Source organism: Podarcis bocagei (genome assembly GCF_964188305.1).
Source record: "Podarcis bocagei genome assembly, chromosome: W".
Classification (NCBI taxonomy): domain Eukaryota; kingdom Metazoa; phylum Chordata; class Lepidosauria; order Squamata; family Lacertidae; genus Podarcis; species Podarcis bocagei.
In genome coordinates, this window is record NC_138131.1 from 95,719,438 (window position 1) to 95,739,788 (window position 20,351).

The 20,351-nt window shown below is 46.5% G+C and overlaps 1 long non-coding RNA gene and 1 pseudogene across 2 annotated transcripts in view; both read left to right on the plus strand.

Moving 5' to 3' along the window:
• Positions 1-20,351, plus strand: part of LOC308578231 — a 1,025,155-nt pseudogene that overhangs the window by 944,775 nt on the left and 60,029 nt on the right. The window lies entirely within an intron of this gene.
• LOC308578266 lies at positions 13,638-17,376 on the plus strand. Its single transcript, XR_014003849.1, has 4 exons — positions 13,638-13,747; positions 15,371-15,452; positions 15,551-15,666; positions 17,317-17,376. It is a non-coding gene; the product is annotated as an uncharacterized lncRNA (long non-coding RNA).

Consider the following 20,351-nt stretch of genomic DNA (forward strand, 5'->3'; position numbering starts at 1 on the left):
TGCAATCCAGGGTCTAATGGCAGCCATATCCTTTTGTATGAACTGTAATTGGGCAGCAGAAGCAATCAGATGGGCAATGGTACATGTGAAAGGACCGTAGTCACTGGAATTACGGTACCTTGCCTGGGTATATCAGTTGGTGCAAAAAATGATCAGCTGCAAAACTATAGGGATATTTTGAATCCATCTCATACAGACATGCTAAGAAGGATGTTATTGCATCAATCACAGAGTGGTTCAATCCATGTTTGGAATCTAGATAGAGCATGGTCTTCCTTTTAAAAATGATTACTATCAGTTTCCAGTGGACTTCTCTGTCATTTACTGGAATAATCAAAACATCTTTCTTTAGCACTCCAAATCTCAAACAGTTCTTCAGAGCTTGCACTGGCAATCTTTGACATATCTGCATGAAGTGGCAAGTACGGTAAGTGGGAAAATTGTTCCATTGTGACCTAGCTCTTTGGCCATGATCACCCTGGAGGCAAGAAAGGCATCTATTATGCGATCATTTATCCAGTTTGATCCTTTCAGTGTGTTTATGTCATAGTCATACACACAGATGTTGCCAACTGAACCCAAGTCCCATGGTTTGTAGACTGAGTGTGGGGAAGGTACAGTTGTGCCATGGGGGAACTGATGTACAAATCAGTGATTTGTCCAAACACTTCTCACTTTGTGTTGAGAATATGGGGCTGCTATCAAAATAATCAATATTGGTCACTGTCAAATCCTCTTTCCCACCTTTTGGCGTGGAGGTCATCTGAGGCTGAGTGCTTTCCAGGTGTCTCATAGTCAGTTGGTGATCTTAAGGAGTCAACCCCCTCAGCAGCCTGCACTGAATCAGATGCTGGAGCTACTGTTATCTTTTCCTGCAGTCTGGGGAACTTTCTTCCCGATCTACTCTTCTGTCTTTTATTTCACTTCAACTGTGTGAGCTGCAACTGGCAAGGCTTCCCTGGTTCTGGTGGCATGCCGATAGATTTTGTGGCAGCTATAATATGGTAACAAGTCCTGGATGATGTCCTGTACGGACTGTGCATGCATGGCTGCCCGTATGGTCGCCAGGAGAGCGGCTGCCCATACAGCCTGTACGGCCGCCGTGAGAGGAGCTGCCTGTACGGACGCTACGCGAGCAGCAGCCTGTACAGTCACCGTGAGAGCAGCTGCCCGTATGGCCCATACGGTCGCTGCGAGAGGGGCTGCCTGTACAGTTGCCGCAAGAGCGGCAGCCAGTACAGCGACCTTACTGTCACTCTCCCCCCAGCATGGCACCCTGGGGCACCATCACCCCGCTGCCCCTTCATATGCCCCTGTAGTCAATCAAATGTACTATGAACAATCTGAAGTCATGCTGGGCACAATTCACCACTAATCCTGTTCTTTTTCTAAAAACACGTGGTGGACTCCAGGAAAGCTGTCAGCAGGCAACATGATTCCCATGGGCACCACGTTGGAAACCCCCTATTTCAAAGTTTGCACTGACAAAATCTGTTCTCAAAAAAACTTGCAGTTAAACCTCCATTTATAATTACTACCCCTGCAAAGCAACCAACTTTTGTCCCAAAACCATTTGTAGCTGAATTGACGCAAGACAGGTGATTGTTTTTCATGGTTACTTTGGTGGTCTCCATCTAGTTGGTTTGATAATTTACATTCACAGGTAAGATCATCACAATCTCTGCCTTGGACATTCTTGAGGTTTAGCAGTGTCAAAAATTTCCAGGTGCAGTTCTTCACAGTGGAAGCTATGAATATGAATGTCATTTTATTTCAATGTTCTTGCTAATGCAGAACCATTTCAGATAGCGTTTGTATTTCGGTCATTCCATAGACATTGGTGTGATCTTACAATATAATTTGGTGGAGTCCATTTAACAATCATGCCGATCCATGAGGATTAAAGTATTTAATATAGTGTTTGTTCCTTGGCTGTGCTCTGTGGTTTTTGTGGTTCGTTCTGTGGTCATATACATCAGGTGTGATTTGATAGTGATTTCAGGGTGACCAAACATAAAAAAACCCTAAGGATCCATGGGGATCTGTGCTTCATGAGAATCTTTTTACAGCATGGCAGTGCCCCAAAGTGATCTGGCCATGAGCAGCATAGGTGGTTGGGTAATGAATATGGGGCGACCCAGAGAACTGTGGAGCCGTAAATTTTAAAAATATATATATATTCAATTTTATAAGGATAAGGAAGTACAGAAAGGGAAACGGGGGAGGGGATAGATAGATAGATAGATAGATAGATAGATAGATTAGAAATTTAAAAGACCTATAAAGATTATCAAATCCTACAAAGTACTACTACTACTACTACTACTACAAATATATTTGTACCCTGCCCATCTGGCTGGGTTTCCCCAGCCACTCTGGGTGGCTTCCCAAAAAATGAAATAAAAATACATTAAAAAGTCACACATTAAAAACGTCCCTAAACAGGGCTGCCTTCAGATGTCTTCTAAAAGTCTGGTGGCTGCCTTGACATCTGGTGGGAGGGCGTTCCACAGGGCGGGCGCCACCACCAAGAAGGTCCTCTGCCTGGTTCCCTGTAGCTTTGCTTCTTTCAGTGAGGGAACTGCCAGAAGGCCCTCGGTGCTGGACCTCAGTGTCCGGGCTGAACGATGGGGGTGGAGATGCTCCTTCAGGTATACTGGGCCGAGGCCGTTTAGGGCTTTAAAGGTCAGCACCAACACTTTGAATTGTGCTCAGAAATGTACTGGGAGCCAATGTAAGTCTTTCAGGACATGTGTTATATGGTCTTGGTGACCACTCCCAGTCACCAGACTAGCTGCTGCGTTCTGGATTAGTTGTAGTTTCTGGGTCACCTTCAAAGGTAGCCCCACGTAGAGGACATTGCAGTAGTCCAAGCGGAAGATAACAAGAGCATGCACCACTCTAGTGAGGCAGTCTCCGGGCAGGTAGGGTCTCAGCCTGCGTACCAGATGGAGCTGGTAGACAGCTGCCCTGGATACAGAATTGACCTGTGCGTCCATGGACAGCTGTGAGTCCAAAATGACTCCCAGGCTGTGCACCTGGCCCTTCAGGGGCACAGTTACCCCATTCTGGACCAGGGAGTCCTTCACACCAGCCCACCCCCTGTCCCCCAAGAACAGAACTTCATTATTGTCAGGATTCAACCTCAATCCACTAGCTGCCATCCATCCTCCAACCGCCTCCAAGCACTCACACAGGACCTTCACCACCTTCACTGGTTCTGAGTTGAAAGAGAGGTAGAGTTGGGTATCATCCACATATTGATGGACACCAAGCCCAAACTCCCTGATGATCTCTCCCAGCAGCTTCCTGTAGATGTTAAAAAGCATGGAGGGGAGGACGGAACCCCGAGGCACCCCACAAGTAAGTCTGAACACTCATCCCCCACCACAACTTTCTGGACACAGCCCAGGAGGAAGGAGCAGAACCACTGTATAACAGTGCCCTCAGCTCCCAGCTCCTCTAGACGGTCCAGAAGGATGTTATGATCGATTGTCGCGACCAAGGCAGTTTCAGTCCCTTGAGGAGACGTGAATCCCAATTGGAAGGGATCCAAATGGTCTGCATCCTCCAGGCGTGCCTGGAGTTGTTCAGCAACCACCCGCTCAATCACCTTGCCCAAGAATGGAAGATTTGAGGCTGGGCGATAGTTGGCCATACTGGCCGGGTCTGAATATGTTTTTTTAAGAAGCGGTTTAATGACCGCCTCTTTCAGCTGGTCTGGGAATGCCCCCTCACAGAGGGAAGCATTCACCACCCCGCAGAGCCCATTGCCCAGCCCTTCCCGGCTTGCTTTTATTAGCCAGGATGGGCAAGGATCAAGGAGACAGGTGGTTGGTTTCACGCATCCAAGCAGCCTGTCCACATTCTCGGGGGTAACGGATTGAAATTGATTCCATGCAACTTGACCAGACAGGGCTCTAGCACTCTCTCGCCCTGACCCTGCTCCCACGGTGGTGTCTACCTCCTTCCGAATATGAGCAACTTTATCTGCATAAAAATTTGAAAAATCGTTGCAGGAGGTCTTGGGGTCTTTACAAGGCCCCGGTGGTAAAGGTGGTTCCATTAAATTGCAAACCACCTGAAAGAGTCTCCTGCTACTATTTTCTGTAGATGCTATAGAGACGGTGAAGAAAGTCTTCTTCACCATTGCTATCGCCACTTGGTAGGCTCGACATTGAGCTCTAACCTGTGTCCGGTCCAATTCAGAATGAGTTTTCTGCCACTGGCACTCGAGCCGTCTCAGCGATTGTTTCCTCACCCGCAGCTCCAAAGAAAACCACGGGGCTGTCAGGGCTCCATGCAGTCGGAGAGGGCGCTTCGGAGCCAGACAGTCGATAGCCCTGGTCAACTCCACATTCCGGCAGGCCACCAGGGAATCAGCTGAAAGGCCATCAACATGGGATAAAGCATGCCCTACCACTCTCTGGAAACCATTTGGATTCATTAAGTGGCGGGGGCGGACCATCCACATTGGTCCCACCTCCCTGCAGAGGAGAAGGGTCACGGAGAAGTCCAGTTGCACCAGGAAGTGATCTGACCATGGCACTTCTTTTGTTTCACTTTTACCTAGTGATGACACTAGGTAAAAGTGAAACAAAAGAAGTGCCATGGTCAGATCACTTCCTGGTGCAACTGGACTTCATATCACCCATGTCACTATTGGTGAACACTAGGTCTAAGGCATGTCCGTGACTATGAGTTGGGCCAAACTTATTCAGGGACAGCCCCATGGAGGCCATGCTTTCCACGAAGTCCCAAACAGCCCCTTGTAAGGTCATGTTGGCATGGATGTTAAAATCCCCTAGGACAACCAAACTAGGTATCTCCAGGAGAACATCCGCAATGACCTGAAGCAGCTCGGGCAGGGAATCCTTGGTGCAGCGGGGAGGTCAGTACACCAAAAGGAATCCTGTACTGCCCCTATTGCCCAACTTCCAGAACATGCACTCAGAGAACTGGGTCTTTCATATGCGCAGAAGCGCCAAATTGCACCAGTGCCTGTGCAGACGTGGCGCTTCAGGATGCGAATGCTGTGGGTTGCGGACGTGCCTCAGTCACGGGTTATGTCTGCAACCCGAGGTTCCACTGTACCAATTTTGTTTTAGGGCTTAATTTGCAGTAAATTTTATTCCTTTATTCATAATTGTTCTCACTGTTCTACTGTGAACTGCTCTTAAAATTTTTGCATCCATTTTGTCATATAAGGTTTTGCTTGTTCGGGCTTGGTGTCATATTTGAGTAATAGTTTATAAATTTTACCCAGAAGGTAGAACTCTGTTATGATGGACTCAGATTCTATCTTTTCACTGATTTTCACTGTATGTTTGCCATACAGTCTTTCTTGAATCTGGATATTAGTTGACAGTATGTAAGCAGTTTCATATTTTTTCTCCTCTTTAATACTTTGGCATGTATTTGATCTGTTCTTGAAGATGAACCATATCTTGGTACAATATATACCGTATTTTTCACTCTATAGGACGCACCGAACCATAGGAGGGGGAGAACAAGGGGAAAAAAATTCTCCCCCTCTCCGCTCAGCGCCCCTTCAGCGAAGCGGGATGAGAAACGGAGCCCCTTCCATTTCTCCTCCAGCTTCACTGAAGGGGCACTGCGCAGAGAGGAAACATTGTGCAGTGCCTCTCCAGAGAAGCAAAGCCTGGAGAGCAAGAGGGATCGGTGTGCACTGACCCCTCTCGTTCTCCAGGCTTCAGGCGGCTATCCGCAAGCCTTCGGAGATCAGCAGGAACTTGCGCTGTACTCCAAAGGCTTCAGGCGGCTATCCCTGAAGCCTGGAGAGCGAGAGGGGTCGGTGCGCACTGACCCCTCTCGCTCTCCAGGCTTCAGCGAAAGCAACGCGTAGCCTCTGGAGCGTGGAGGGAGCGCTCCCTCTGTGCTTTGGAGGCTTCGTGTTGCTATCGCTGAAGCCAAGGAGCCTGCATTCACTCCATAGGACGCACACACATTTCCCCTTAATTTTTGGAGGGTAAAAAGTTGTCTTATAGAGCGAAAAATACGGTAGTCATATATTCTCCTATCGGCACTAATAATAATATTGCAGTGGTGACATTAACAGTGCAGGTAAGGGGATTTTTGTGATTTTTGTAGTGCAACTCATGATTTGTGAGTTGTGCCCGTGGCTATGATGTGTGATTTGATGGTGAGTTTGGGGAGCCCCAATGCGAAAAGAGTGAGGATCCTTGAGGATCCGTGCTTCAAAACTACCTTTTTGGGCCATGGCGCTGCCAGGAAGCCATGGATCCATAATTTTTATGGTGCAGGCTCTGCTCCTGGCTATGACGTGTGATTTGACAGTGAGTTTGGGTTGGCCCAATTCAAAAAGCGTGAGGATCCATGAGGATCCGTGCTTCAAAACCACATTTTGGGGCCTTGGAGTGGCCAGGAAGCCGTGGATCCGAGTTTTTTGTGGTGTAAGCTGTGCCCCTGGACATGATGTGTGATTTGACAGTGAGTTTGGGTTGGCCCAATGCAAAAAGCGTGAGGATCCACGAGGATCCGTGCTTCGGAACCACGTTTTTGGGCCATGGAGTGGCCAGGAAGCCGTGGATCCAAGTTTTTTGTGGTGCAGGCTGTGCCCCTGGGAATGATGTGTGATTTGACAGTGAGTTTGGGGTAGCCCAATGCAAAAAGTGTGAGGATCCATGAGGATCCGTGCTTCGGAACCACATTTTTGGGCCATGGAGTGGCCAGGAAGCAGTGGATCCAAGTTTTTTGTGGTGCAGGCTGTGCCCCTGGGAATGATGTGTGATTTGACGGTGAGTTTGGGGTGGCCCAATGCAAAAAGTGTGAGGATCCATGAGGATCCGTGCTTGAAAACCAAGTTTTTGGGCCATGGCATTGCCAGGAAGCTGTGGATCCGAGTTTTTTGTGGTGCAGGCAGTGCCCCTGGACATGATGTGTGATTTGATGGTGAGTTTGGGGTGGCCCAATGCAAAAGGAGTCAGGATCCATGAGGATCCGTGCTTCAAAACCACGTTTTTGGGCCATGGAGTGGCCAGGAAGCCGTGGATCCGAGTTTTTTGTGGTGTAAGCTGTGCCCCTGGACATGATGTGTGATTTGACAGTGAGTTTGGGTTGGCCCAATGCAAAAAGCGTGAGGATCCATGAGGATCCGTGCTTCAAAACCACGTTTTTGGGCCATGGGGTGACCAGGAAGCCGTGGATCCGAGTTTTCTGTGGTGCAGGCTGTGCCCCTGGGAATGATGTGTGATTTGACAGTGAGTTTGGGTTGGCCCAATGCAAAAAGCGTGAGGATCCATGAGGATCCGTGCTTCAAAACCACGTTTTTGGGCCTTGGATTGGCCAGGAAGCCGTGGATCTGAGTTTTTTGTGGTGCAGGCTGTGCCCCTGGAAATGATGTGTGATTTGACGGTGAGTTTGGGTTGGCCCAATGCAAAAAGCGTGAGGATCCATGAGGATCCGTGCTTCAAAACCACGTTTTTGGGCCTTGGATTGGCCAGGAAGCCGTGGATCTGAGTTTTTTGTGGTGCAGGCTGTGCCCCTGGAAATGATGTGTGATTTGACGGTGAGTTTGGGTTGGCCCAATGCAAAAAGCGTGAGGATCCATGAGGATCTGTGCTTCAAAATCACGTTTTTGGGCCTTGGATTGGCCAGGAAGCCGTGGATCCGAGTTTTTTGTGGTGCAGGCTGTGCCCCTGGACATGATGTGTGATTTGACAGTGAGTTTGGGTTGGCCAAATGCAAAAAGAGTGAGGATCCATGAGGATCCGTGCTTCGGAACCACGTTGTTGGGCCATGGAGTGGCCAGGAAGCCGTGGATCCGAGTTTTTGTGGTGTAGGCTGTGCCCCTGGGAATGATGTGTGATTTGACGGTGAGTTTGGGGTGGCCCAATGCAAAAAGCGTGAGGATCCATGAGGATCCGTGCTTCGGAACCACGTTTTTGGGCCTTGGAGTGGCAAGGAAGCCGTGGATCCGAGTTTTCTGTGGTGCAGGCGCTGCCCCTGGACATGGTGTGTGATTTGACGGTGAGTTTGGGTTGGCCCAATGCAAAAAGCATGAGGACCCATGAGGATCCGTGCTTCAAAACCACGTTTTTGGGCCACGGTATGGTCAGGAAGCCTTGGATCCGTGATTTTTGTGGTGCAGGCTGTGCCTCTGGACATGATGTGTGATTTGACGGTGTGTTTGGGGTGGCCCGATGCAAAAAGCGTGAGGATCCATGAGGATCTGTGCTTCAAAACCACGTTTTTGGGCCATGGAGTGGCCAGGAAGCCGTGGATCCGTGGTTTTTGTGGTGGATGCTGTGCCCATGGCCATGATGTTTGATCTGATGGTGACTTTGGGTTGATCTAGTGCAAAAATCATAAGGATTCATGAGGATCCGTGCTTCGGAACCACGTTTTTGGGCCAGGGCGTGGTCAGGCAGGCGTGGATCTGAGTTTTTTGTGGTGTAGGCTGTGCCCCTGGGAATGATGTGTGATTTGACAGTGAGTTTGGGTTGGTCCAATGCAAAAAGTGTGAGGATCCATGAGGATCTGTTCTTGAAAACCACGTTTGGGCCACGGTATGGCCAGGAAGCCATGGATCCGTGATTTCTGTGGTGGATGTTGTGCCCCTGGACATGATGTGTAATTTGAAAGTGAGTTTGGGCTGATCTAGTGCAAAAATCATGAGGATTCATGAGGATCCGTGTTTTTTAACCATGTTTTTGCGCCATTGCGGCACCACGAAACAGTGGATGCGTGATTTTTTTGGTTCCTCCTACAGACTAAGATGTGGTCTACAGAAGCATGGTGTTTTTATTTTGTTTCAATATAAAAATCATATGAATTCATGAGGATCCGTCCCACGGATCCATGTTTTTATGGTACTGCAGCGTGGCAAAGTGTTGGATCCACGTTTTTTATAGTCCAGTTTGTAGGCGTGCCTTCTAGGTGTGATTTGACACTGCATTTGTTGGAATTATTTTTTAAAAAGTGGAGGATCCATGAGGATCCGTATAGATCCGCCTTTTATGCAGACCCTTTTTTTATCTTATAGTTTGGAAATGTACATCCAGTTATTTCCCCTTTAAATTTTTTGGGGGGCCCCAAAAGAGTGGGACCCTAAACTATAGCTTGTTTAGCTTATACGTAAATCCGGCACTGTTCACAGCACAGGCCTGGCTAACTTGGTGGTGAGAGCTGCGAATAGGTCGTTTCCCCTCGCATTAGACCACTGTTTTGTGGGGAACGGGGCATCTCCACAAGACTAGTCGCGAGGTATGTTTGAAAAGCGCGCCTTTCTCGCCTTTCCGGAGCGCGCTGCATCCACAGAGGATCTCTCTTATGGAAAATCGGGTTCCAGCAAAACGCTGCAGGGTGGCTTTGCACAGAATAAATATTCGTAGTCGGACTACAACTCCCATCAGCCTCAGCCAGCATAGTCTGGCATGATGGGATTTGTAGAACAGTTTGGGGAGGGGGCACTTCGTTGGCTACATCTGATTTACCTTGTTTGATTATATCTTTTGGGAACAATTGCATAACTGAGTTGGCAATCCCAGCACACCTGACTTTTCAATGTCTTTGTTGCTTATTCTTCTGAAACTTTTTTGCTTCATGTAATTCTGTTGAGACCATTTTAAATTAAATGAGCTTTCTACAGAACACGGTATTTCTACTTTTAAAAAGGTGCCACCTGCCTCTTTGCTGTGGTACTGTATAAAAATATTGTAACTATGTTGGTATCCATACCACACATTAATGTATCTACAGTTACCATCCTAAAGTTTCTGGGGTTTTTTAAAAACGAAAATGTTTCTGAAGGAAATGTACTTGTTAGTAAACCAATCACATGAGGTGGAAACATGGAACAAAATAGTTGCAAAGCCAGACTATTATTCCAGTTGTGTATGCAGATGAAGCTGTTTCACAAAAAGCAGGCTGTCTCATTGTAAGTACAACTGTTTGTGTGAAAGTGTAGTTGCTGATTTGTACAGCTCCTCTATTATGTACCGTATTTTTCGCACCATAGGGCGCACCGGACCATAGGGCGCACCCAGTTTTTAGGGGGGGAATTCAAGAAAAAAAATCTTTTTTTCCCCCCGCAGCCCCAAAGAGCAGCGTACAGGCTGCACACAACCTCTCCCTGCCCGAGGGGTTGCGTGCAGCTATGGATCAAGCCAAGGCAGCGAGCGGGATGGATCCCGCTTGCTGTTTTGGCTTCCCCTAGCCCCGTGCAGCCTCTCCCTCCCGGGAGAGGCTGCGTGGGGCTAAAGAATCCATAGCCCCGTGCAGCCTCTCCTTGGCAGAGGGGTTGCGCGCAGCTATGGAGGAAGCCAAGGCAGCGAGCGGGATGGATCCCGCTCGCTGTTTTGGCTTCCCCTTTAGCCCCGTGCAGCCTCTCCTTGGCGGAGGGGCTGCACAGCGCTTTCCTGGCTTTACTGGGAGGCGGGGGGATTCCCCCACCTCCCGCAAAACCGGCAGAAGCCGCGCGCCTTTTAAAAGGGCTGCACGGCTTCTCCTGGCTTTCCTGGGATGCGGGGGGATTCCCCCACCTCCCGCAAAACCGGCAGAAGCCGCGCGCCTTTTAAAAGGGCTGCACGGCTTCTCCTGGCTTTCCTGGGAGGCGGGGGGATTCCCCCGCCTCCCGCAAAACCAGGCTCCCCCCCCGCCAGCCTTCTAGCCAAGTTGGGGGACAGCGGGAAGGGCGCGCTGCGCCCCTGCCGCTGTCTCCCGAGTTTGCGGGGCTGGCGACGGGGAGGAGCAGGCTTCTCCCCCCGCCAGCCTTCTAGCCAAGTTGGGGGACAGCGGCAAAGGCGCGCTGCGCCTCTCCCGCTGTCCCCCGAGTTTGCGGGGCTGGCGACGGGGAGGAGCAGGCTTCTCCCCCCGCCAGCCTTCTAGACAAGTCGGGGGACAGCGGCAAAGGCGCGCTGCGCCCCTGCCGCTGTCTCCCGAGTTTGCGGGGCTGGCGACGGGGAGGAGCAGGCTTCTCCCCCCGCCAGCCTTCTAGACAAGTCGGGGGACAGCGGCAAAGGCGCGCTGCGCCTCTCCCGCTGTCCCCCGAGTTTGCGGGGCTGGCGACGGGGAGGAGCAGGCTCCCCCCCCGCCAGCCTTCTAACCAAGTCGGGGGACAGCGGGAAGGGCGCGCTGCGCCTCTCCCGCTGTCCCCCGAGTTTGCGGGGCTGGCGACGGGGAGGAGCAGGCTCCCCCCCGCCAGCCTTCTAACCAAGTCGGGGGACAGCGGGAAGGGCGCGCTGCGCCTCTCCCTCTGTCCCCCGAGCTTGTGGGGCTGGCGGTGGGGCTCTCCTGAAGCCTGGAGAGCGAGAGGGGTCGGTGCGCACCGACCCCTCTCGCTCTCCAGGCTTCAGCGAAAGCCTGCATTCGCACCATAGGACGCACACACATTTCCCCTTCATTTTTGGAGGGGGAAAAGTGCGTCCTATAGTGCGAAAAATACGGTATACAGATTGTAAACGTTATTGCTTTGACAGTACTGTATGGGGTAGACAGTAAAATAGATGCATTTATATATCTGTATAGTACAGTACCTGGAAATCAATTAGTGATTCACATGAGGAGGAGACATGTGGTTTCAGTGTCCTATGGATTCAAGTTAAACTGCTCATGTACATGACAGACTTTCACTGACAAATTATTGGAATTGATTAAGAGGACTAGAATAACTTTATATGTAGAATGATTAAGAGCATTGTTAGTGGATTATTGCATACATACTACAAATAGGCCAGTTGCTATGCAGAAGAATAAATTTAATCTCATCAGAAATTACAATATTAAAAAACTGTTGGGGGGCAATTCCAGTCTCCCAGGACATTGTAAATGATAACAAACTGGCCATCCTGTAATAAGGATACTTTATTCAGACTTGCAATGTGAAACTATATATCAAGAGTTTCCTTTTTTCACTTGTGGGCTGAAGTAAGGCAAATATGTTTTTTAATTAATTTAAATGAAGTTGCTAAGATGGTATACAATTTGTGTTAGAAATTCGGATATATATTTTTGGCAAGACAGCTCTAAAGTTTTATTTTTCAAACAATGGGCTGTGATCAGTTAAACATCTGGATAGTTCAAATGACAACCTGGAGCTTTGAGAACTTGAAGAAGAAAAGTCCACATGTGTATTGGCTTATTCCAACTTCTTTTTATTAATGGTAACTGCTCCTGCTCAGGCTGCAGTCTGAGAAGCATTTTGTTTCCAGAAATTCATTCCCAATTGTGTAGATAAAATATAACCAATAGAATTCTACAGGATGGAGTGTTACTGTATGAAAACAGTCTAGATCCAAGGATCCCCAGACATGCACTTCCAGATGGTGGAAATGCCTAGTGCCTGGTTAATTTTGAGCACTGTATACAATTCATAATAAAAAACGGTAGAACATCCATCATTAAACTACCAATATAACACCTCTTATAACTCAGCAACAGTAGGAGCAGTTGACCTCCAAATGCCAAGCAGAGTAAATGACATAAAGACACCAGCAAAGAGGACCAACGTATTTCTAGTGGAAGGCAATTCTGTAATCGGGGAGCCATAACACAGAAGCCATAACATGAGTCCTTTCCAGAAGCAGGATGTTGGAAACCACAGAATGGGATGGTGCTGTTGTTCTCAAGTCCATTTTGTGGGTTTCCCACAGGCATCTGGGTGGCCACTGTGATAACAGGATGCTAGATTAGGTTGTCAATAGGCCTGAAGGCCTGATCCAGCAGGCTCTTCTTACCGTCTTGTTGTTTGCGTCTTGGTTTTAAATAGAACTATAAGAAGGACCTTTCTGTCAGATCTCAAAGCACAGGCTGGCATATAATGGGGAAAGGTGCTCTTTTAAGTATCCAGGCCATGCAGGACAATACACTAAAGTGAGCACCTTAAATTGGGCAAACACGTAACCAGCACAACTGTTTCAAGAGTGCTGTCACAATATTGTATCCAGTTTTGATACTGAATAGTGAGGTGGGAGCATTTTTGCACCAATTGGAACTTCTGAACTAGCTTCAAGGGCAGCTCTATGTAAACATATTGTAGTACTAAATGAAATGTTAACAAAACATACAAGTTAATTGGCATACAAATGCCAGGATATCTATTATTCACAACTGATTCTGTGAACTATCATTGTTATTTATGTAATTTTCACTGTCTCTATTTTCCCTGCATTCTTTCTGGCCACATTATACCCATCCACCCCAACAGCACCCATGTGTGCAATATTTTGACAGTTGAGGATCTCACTCTGTGCATCTGATGAAGTGCACTGTATTCCATGAAAGCTAATGCCATAATACATTCATTAATTTTAAAGATGTCTTGTTCAAATTACTTGTACGTCTATGACTTTGATCATGTTACTGAGAAATGACTTGAATTTTTTTTAGCAGCTAGTGTTAATGAGCAGCAAAACAGTATACGTGTACAAATAGTACACTTGTATGTGTCTCCTGTATTATATAATGTAATTTGCATTATATGTTGTAGCTATAGACCTGATAAGAGGCTTTTACATAGTTTCATGATAATCTGGGTTTAAGAAAAGTGTAAGAAAATTGTAATTCTCTTGGTGTATTGTCTTAATAGAAAGGTGCTCATCATATATTCTAATTAGGTAAAGTTTTATTGAGTTCTCAATGTTCAATCCTTACAGGTAGGAATTACAGATGAGAAAATGCCACTTTTTGGGAAAATTGTTGTCATTAAAAAGAATGGGAGTGATGGAACTCATTTTCCGCTGACTAAAAACTCTTGTTTGTTTGGAAGGTAAGACTTATTTATTGGAAGGTATTTTGAATGTTGGAATTTAATTGTCTGAACTGTTCTTTTCACAAAGGGAAACAGTAAAATCTTTGCTACAGGAAACTCCCATTTACATGGAGGTTACGTTCCAAGGCACCACATATTTAAGTGAAATTACATATATTGGGGCACCATTGAAAAAGCCTGCAACCACCTGTTAAACTTCTAGAAACGCTTGAAAAAAAGCCAGAAATCCACCCAGCTCCACAATCACTCTCCAAATCTACTTTCTTAAACTCTCAACTCTCCATAGGCGTAAAAGGCTCCTGGGACTGCACTTGCAAAGGCTAGACTCCATTTTTGCTGTTTTCACTCTTTTAGGGCCGTATTTGCTCCTTTTTGTGCCCCTTTTGGGGATTTGCGCGTACCTGCTTGCACTTTAAAACAGCAAAACTTAAGATGTCAATTAAATTGTCAATATGCCTAAGCACTGCATCAATGTGCACATTTTAGGTTTGCACACTGGTGTAAATTTGACCTTTTTGAGAGCTAGTAGATAGGAATTTGTCTTTACTTTTGGGTTTAAATTTAATTTTTCTTCACAGTTTTGAAACTCTCAAGTGAAGCTATAATATTTTTGTGGGCAAAAATTGTTAATAGCATGCTTTCAGTGGGTCAAATGAAAGGAGCAACATTCACTTGCTATTGGAGATATAAGCATCTTTGCTGTTCTCGAATTAATGTCTCGGGATTGTCTGCTTCAAGTTCACCATACATAAAAGTCAATAGAGAGAGCTCTTTTTCAACTTTAGAGAAATTTTTGAATTGTACAACCTGCTCTGAAAGGTTGAACTTTACTAACTCCAATAGTTATTCAACCTTTCTGTTTTACATAAGCAAGTGATATCGGCAACATCTGTGTTTATCATTTCATATCTTTGGAGGGTTTTATTGGATGCAGGTGTTGCTCTGGTTTAGAGTATCTTTTCTCCAAGTATCTACGTGAATAGGTACCAGTGGCCAAGTGCATATTTAATGAAGGCAGGGGAAAGTTTATGGCAGAGGTAGCCAACCTATAGCCTGTGAGCCATATATAGTTCCCCAGGAAGTTTTTTGTGTCCTCCCTTTGCAACCTTCCAATTTGTCCATTAAAAAAATACTATTTCTTCATCGACCAGTTCTACAGGTCCCCTGTTCTGATCCATAAAATGTATTCTTTCCTATGTATATATTTATATTTTACAGAATTTAATAAATAATAATAGATTATCAAAAAAGGCTTTTAAATAGTATTGATAGAATATAAAAGCTTTTTGAAGGCAGCTTGCGAACTGCAATTCTAGCCATGGACACATTTACACTTTGGGCATGCTTGCTTTGGCATGCAGATATCATGGTTCACCCTGGACCAGTGTGGCTCTAGACCCTGAATTGATTAGCCATCTCTGGTTTATGGCATGCCAACAGTAAACATTAGTGTTTTTTTCCAGTTAAAACAAGTTCAGTTTTCATAATACTACATAGTTTGTCTTTATAATTTTTCTAATATTTGAATAGTAGCATTATGGCATTTTTTATATTAAAAACCCCTTTATCTCTGTGTAATATACAAATGTTAATCTGAAAACTGCATGATTATATTTAAAGGAAAAGAGAGTGTGACATCAGAATTCAGCTGCCTCAGGTTTCCAAAGAACATTGTAAAATCGAAGTCAATGAAAATAAGGAGGTATGCATTCTTATTTTTATTTTTTTGTATTGATTTGTTGTGTGTCTCTTGGACCTTTCTTAATTGACTGAGCTGAATATTTTTAAATCTATTTTTAGGCAACTTTGTTTAACTTAAGTCCTGCAAACCCAACAGAACTCAATGGAAATATTTTTCAGCAGCCTACGTACTTAAAGCATGGAGATGTATTCACTATTATTGATCGTTCTTTCAGGTAGGTAACAATGCTATACACAGCTATGGATCTACTTAAATAAAATTACTCTTGTCACGTTGCCTAGGTTGGGTCAAGTCACTGGAATTTTTAATGAGTTTATTTTATGTTCAGGCAACTCCTTTGTGCAGGGGTTGCATTTTGAGTCATATTGTGTGTAAGCCCATTCCATCCCCTTCTGGGTCAGAAAATGGCATGCATGGAAGGCCACACATCAATTGGACGCATGCAAAATGGTCACCACCTGTATTTCACAACTTTTATATACTGCTTGATTGTAGTAAAGCCTCTAAGCAGTTATAAAAAAGAATACGTTAAAATTATCAGTACAAGACAGTTAAAAACAGGTATTTAAAAGCATTAAAAAGATAATTAAAATCAGTAAACAAAGGGAGATTAAAATGCATTGCATCATTCAACTTGTCTGCGTAGGCTAGCCTAAACATGTTTTAAGCAGGCATTGAAAATATTACAGTCAATACTCCTATCTGATATTAGTAGGTAGAGAGTTACAAAGTATAGGTGCTGCAACACCAAAAAATTGTGGTTTTGTAACTGCGGAATGAGTGTTATGTACGTTGTGCTGTGTCAGTTCTGCCGATAGAAGTGGTTGATGGGGAGTATATGGGGTAAAGTGATGCCACAGGTAAAGTGGTCCAAAACTGTTATGGGTTTGTATACTAATAGTGACACCATGAACTTAGCCTGGTAACAAACTGGCAGCCAGTGTAGATATCTGAGCAGAGGTGTTATATGTTGATAGGATCCCAATCATTTCAGCAACTGTATTGCAGCATTCTGCATTAACTGCAGTTTCTGGGTCAGTAAAAGTGAAACTTACTTACAGTGCATTGCAGTAATCCAGCTTTGAAATCATTAATCCATGAACTACTGAGGTTACCTGGGCTTCCATTGACAAAGCTGGATCCAAAAGCACCCCCAAATTGCATACCAGCTAATTCAGCTGAAGTGTGACCCCATCCATGGCACGTAATTGATCAGTTTATTGCACATGGGATCCAGACACCTATAGTGCCTCCACCTTGGCAGGATTCAACCTCAGCTTACTTTCCCTCATCTGTCCCACCACTGTGTCCGGGCACAGGTCCAGGCTCCATGTGGCTTCTGGTGGCTTTGTATAGATTTTAAATAGCACTGGGGGATACAATTGTACCCAGGGGTACTCCATAACATAACTGTCAGAGATTCATAAAGCACTCTTCTGGTGCTGTTCTCAGGACTGCAGTAATGGAAGCCCAGTAACACAGTGATACCAGTGTCCATTCCACTGAGTCATTTCAGGAGGATACTACGGGAAATGGTATTGAAAGCTGCACAAGAGTCAAGAAGCAAGAGCAATGTCACAGTCCCCTTGTCCTGCTCTCTGTAAAGGTCAGGTCTCAGGCAGCCAAAACTGACTCTGTCTCATAGCCAAGCCTGATCCCAGAACTCATCTCCTTTATTCACCTCCCTGACTACTCAATTTGTTGCTACTTACACTTCTTGTTTGGCTCTATGACTGTTAAGGCTGGTGCTTTCTTTGCATTATCCAGCCCAAAGAGTTTTCAACAACTGGTATGCAGCCAGGGCATTTAGCTCATCAGTGGGATAAACAAATCAATATTAAGCCTACCTAATACCTTTAAACAGGTTTGAATATCCACCTTCATTACTTCCACGGAAGAGGAGTTCCAGGTCTCAAGAGAATGAAACATTACAGGTAACTCCATGAATACAAGGAAATGCACCTTTGCATTTTGCTGGACTGAATGAAATATGTAGCTATAGGTTTCCATATTCCCAATCTCCTTAAGTGGGTTTTTTACCTGCAGATGTAGGGTCTCCCTTTTTTATGTGTGGATGGCAACTGTATTCACAGAAACGTTTTAATGTCAGCACTCTTCTCTCCAAAGTAATATATTACTGAGAATGTATGCTTTTAATAGATGTTTTGGAAGCATTCTTTTAACAGCACATTTTCATATCATATTTTTTTAATGATTATGCAAGAACAACTGTATTCAAAGATGATAGATTATTTTCAAGATAGCTGTTACTCCTAGTTTAGGGGGTGAAGATAAATAAACAGCTGAAGCTTTTTCTTAAGAATAAATGGAACTAGGCTAGAGGTGGTGGGTTCTAGTGAAATCTACTCAGTTAAATTATTCGATACCATATAAATATTTACTTCAAAAATAAACCAATTACCGTATTTTTCGCCCCATAAGACGCACTTTTTCCCCTCCAAAAATGAAGGGGAAATGTGCCTGCGTCTTATGGGGCGAATGCAGGCTTTCGCTGAAGCCTGGAGAGCGAGGGGGGTCGGTGTGCACCGACCCCTCTCGCTCTCCAGGCTTCAGGAAGCTCTGCGCAACCCTCGGGAGACCGGCTCAGCTCTGCCCGGGAGCCGGGGGCGAAGCTCCGCCCCGCTCCCGGTGGCTGTGCAGAGCTGCCTGCGGTCCTGGGACCAGCGCAGCTCTGCGCTGCCATCCGGAGCGGGGCGCTAAGTTCCGCCCCGCTCCCGGTGGCCGGGCAGAGCTGCCTGCGGTCCTGGGACCAGCACAGCTCTGCCCGGCCACCGGGAGCCGGGGGAGAAGCTCCGCCCCGCTCCCGGTGGCCGTGCAGAGCTGCCTGCAGTCCTGGGACCAGCGCAGCTCTGCGCCGCCATCCCGAGCGGCACACTGCAGGCAGGTCTGCACCGGCACCCGGAGCGGGGCGCCAAGTCCTGCCCCGCTCGGGATGGCGGCACACAGCTGCCTGCCGTCCCGGAACTGCAGGCAGGTCTGCACCGGCATCCGGAGCGGGGCGCCAAGTCCCGCCCCGCTCGGGATGGCGGCACACAGCTGCCTGCCGTCCCGGGACTGCAGGCAGGTCTGCACCGGCATCCGGAGCGGGGCGCCAAGTCCCGCCCCGCTCGGGATGGCGGCACACAGCTGCCTGCCGTCCCGGGACTGCAGGCAGGTCTGCACCGGCATCCGGAGCGGGGCGCCAAGTCCCGCCCCGCTCGGGATGGCGGCACACAGCTGCCTGCCGTCCCGGGACTGCAGGCAGGTCTGCACCGGCATCCGGAGCGGGGCGCCAAGTCCCGCCCCGCTCGGGATGGCGGCACAGAGCTGCCTCCCGTCCCGGGACTGCAGGCAGGTCTGCGCCGCCATCCCGAGCGGGGCGCTAAGTCCTGCCCCGCTCGGGATGGCGGCGCAGAGCTGCCTGCCCTCCCGGGACTGGTGCACTTCTCCCCATCGCCAGCCCCACAAGCTCGGGGGACAACGGGGAGGCAGAGCGTGCCTTCCCACTGTTCCCCGACCTGGTTCTTCCAGCCCCGCACCTGGGGGGGGGAAATAAAATTTTTTTTCTTTATTTCCCCCCCAAAAAACTAGGTGTGTCTTATGGGCCGGAGCGTCTTATGGGGCGCAAAATACGGTAATACTTTCCATAGGCACAATTTTGTGAACTTCTAAAACAAATAAAACATTCATTGATCTGATACATTGTGTACAAATTTACAGGTTCTTCATATTCTGCAGGAAGAACAGGAGGAGTTGTTGCACTGTCGGAATTCAGAATCTAAAAGTCCTCAGATTTCTGGTTGGTAGTTATTTTAGCTTATTTACCACTGTTAGGCCTTGAATGGTAAGAAAATGTAAAGCTACATAAACAGATACGTAGTAGTTGAAATCAAAGCATTTACTGGGATTCTGCTGTAGGAGGGAACAGATGAAGCAAGATTTGGTGAATTAGTTTCTCCTGTAGGGATGAATGTGATCCTTGATATGGGTTGTCTCCACCCATCTCTCCAGTAACAGGAAGCAAAATATTTTAGAGAATACACCTTGTGGGCTGAGAAAACCCCTTCCAGTTCTATTTCCTGCCAGTTCCACTGCAGGTTGTATTGTCAGCTGATCCAGGCATGGCAAAAGAGAAGAAGCGGGAACTGATATTCAGACAGCCACTTTTTTTGTTTGCTCTGGATTATGATTAGAGTTCACAAGTAGATAAATCTTAATTTTATATTACAGATTATGCTGATGTTTGTCAGTGTACACACACACACACAGAGAGAGAGAGAGAGAGAGAGAGAGAGAGAGAGAGAGAGAGAGAGAGTCTATTGCATACACGGATAAGTTTTAAGAATCCATTCACTATGGGCATGCTATTCTCAGTATCGGTTGCAAAGTAGCTTCATATGAGTGCATTTGTGAATGTCTGAGCTGTATGTTGAGCTGTATGTTGAGCGAACTTTATGAATTAGTGAAGCACGAACCTGATACAAAAATAGCAGAGAAAGATGTTAGCAATGAAACATTTCTGCAGTCAAAAGAAGAACACTTAGCCAGAAAAGATGGTAATGATACCTTGGAAGAAGCTGCATCTCAGATACCATGCAGGATATCTGAAACTGGTCAAACTAAGAAGACTGAAGGTGTAATTTGGAATGAATTTGAACATTCTCGTTATATTAAAAGTCAAGAAATAAACAGTGTGATATCAAATCCAAGATCTCTTGAAAGGAACAGATCCAAAAGATCATCTTTGGGTCTTCAAGGTTATGCTGCAGAACGGAAGCAAGAAAGTGAAGGCACCAATCAGTTAAATTTCAAGAAAGCAGAAGAGAATGAACTAGATGGAACTGAAGGAATTAAAAATGCAAGTAATGATACAGATTTAACAGCAAGTAGACAAAGTGC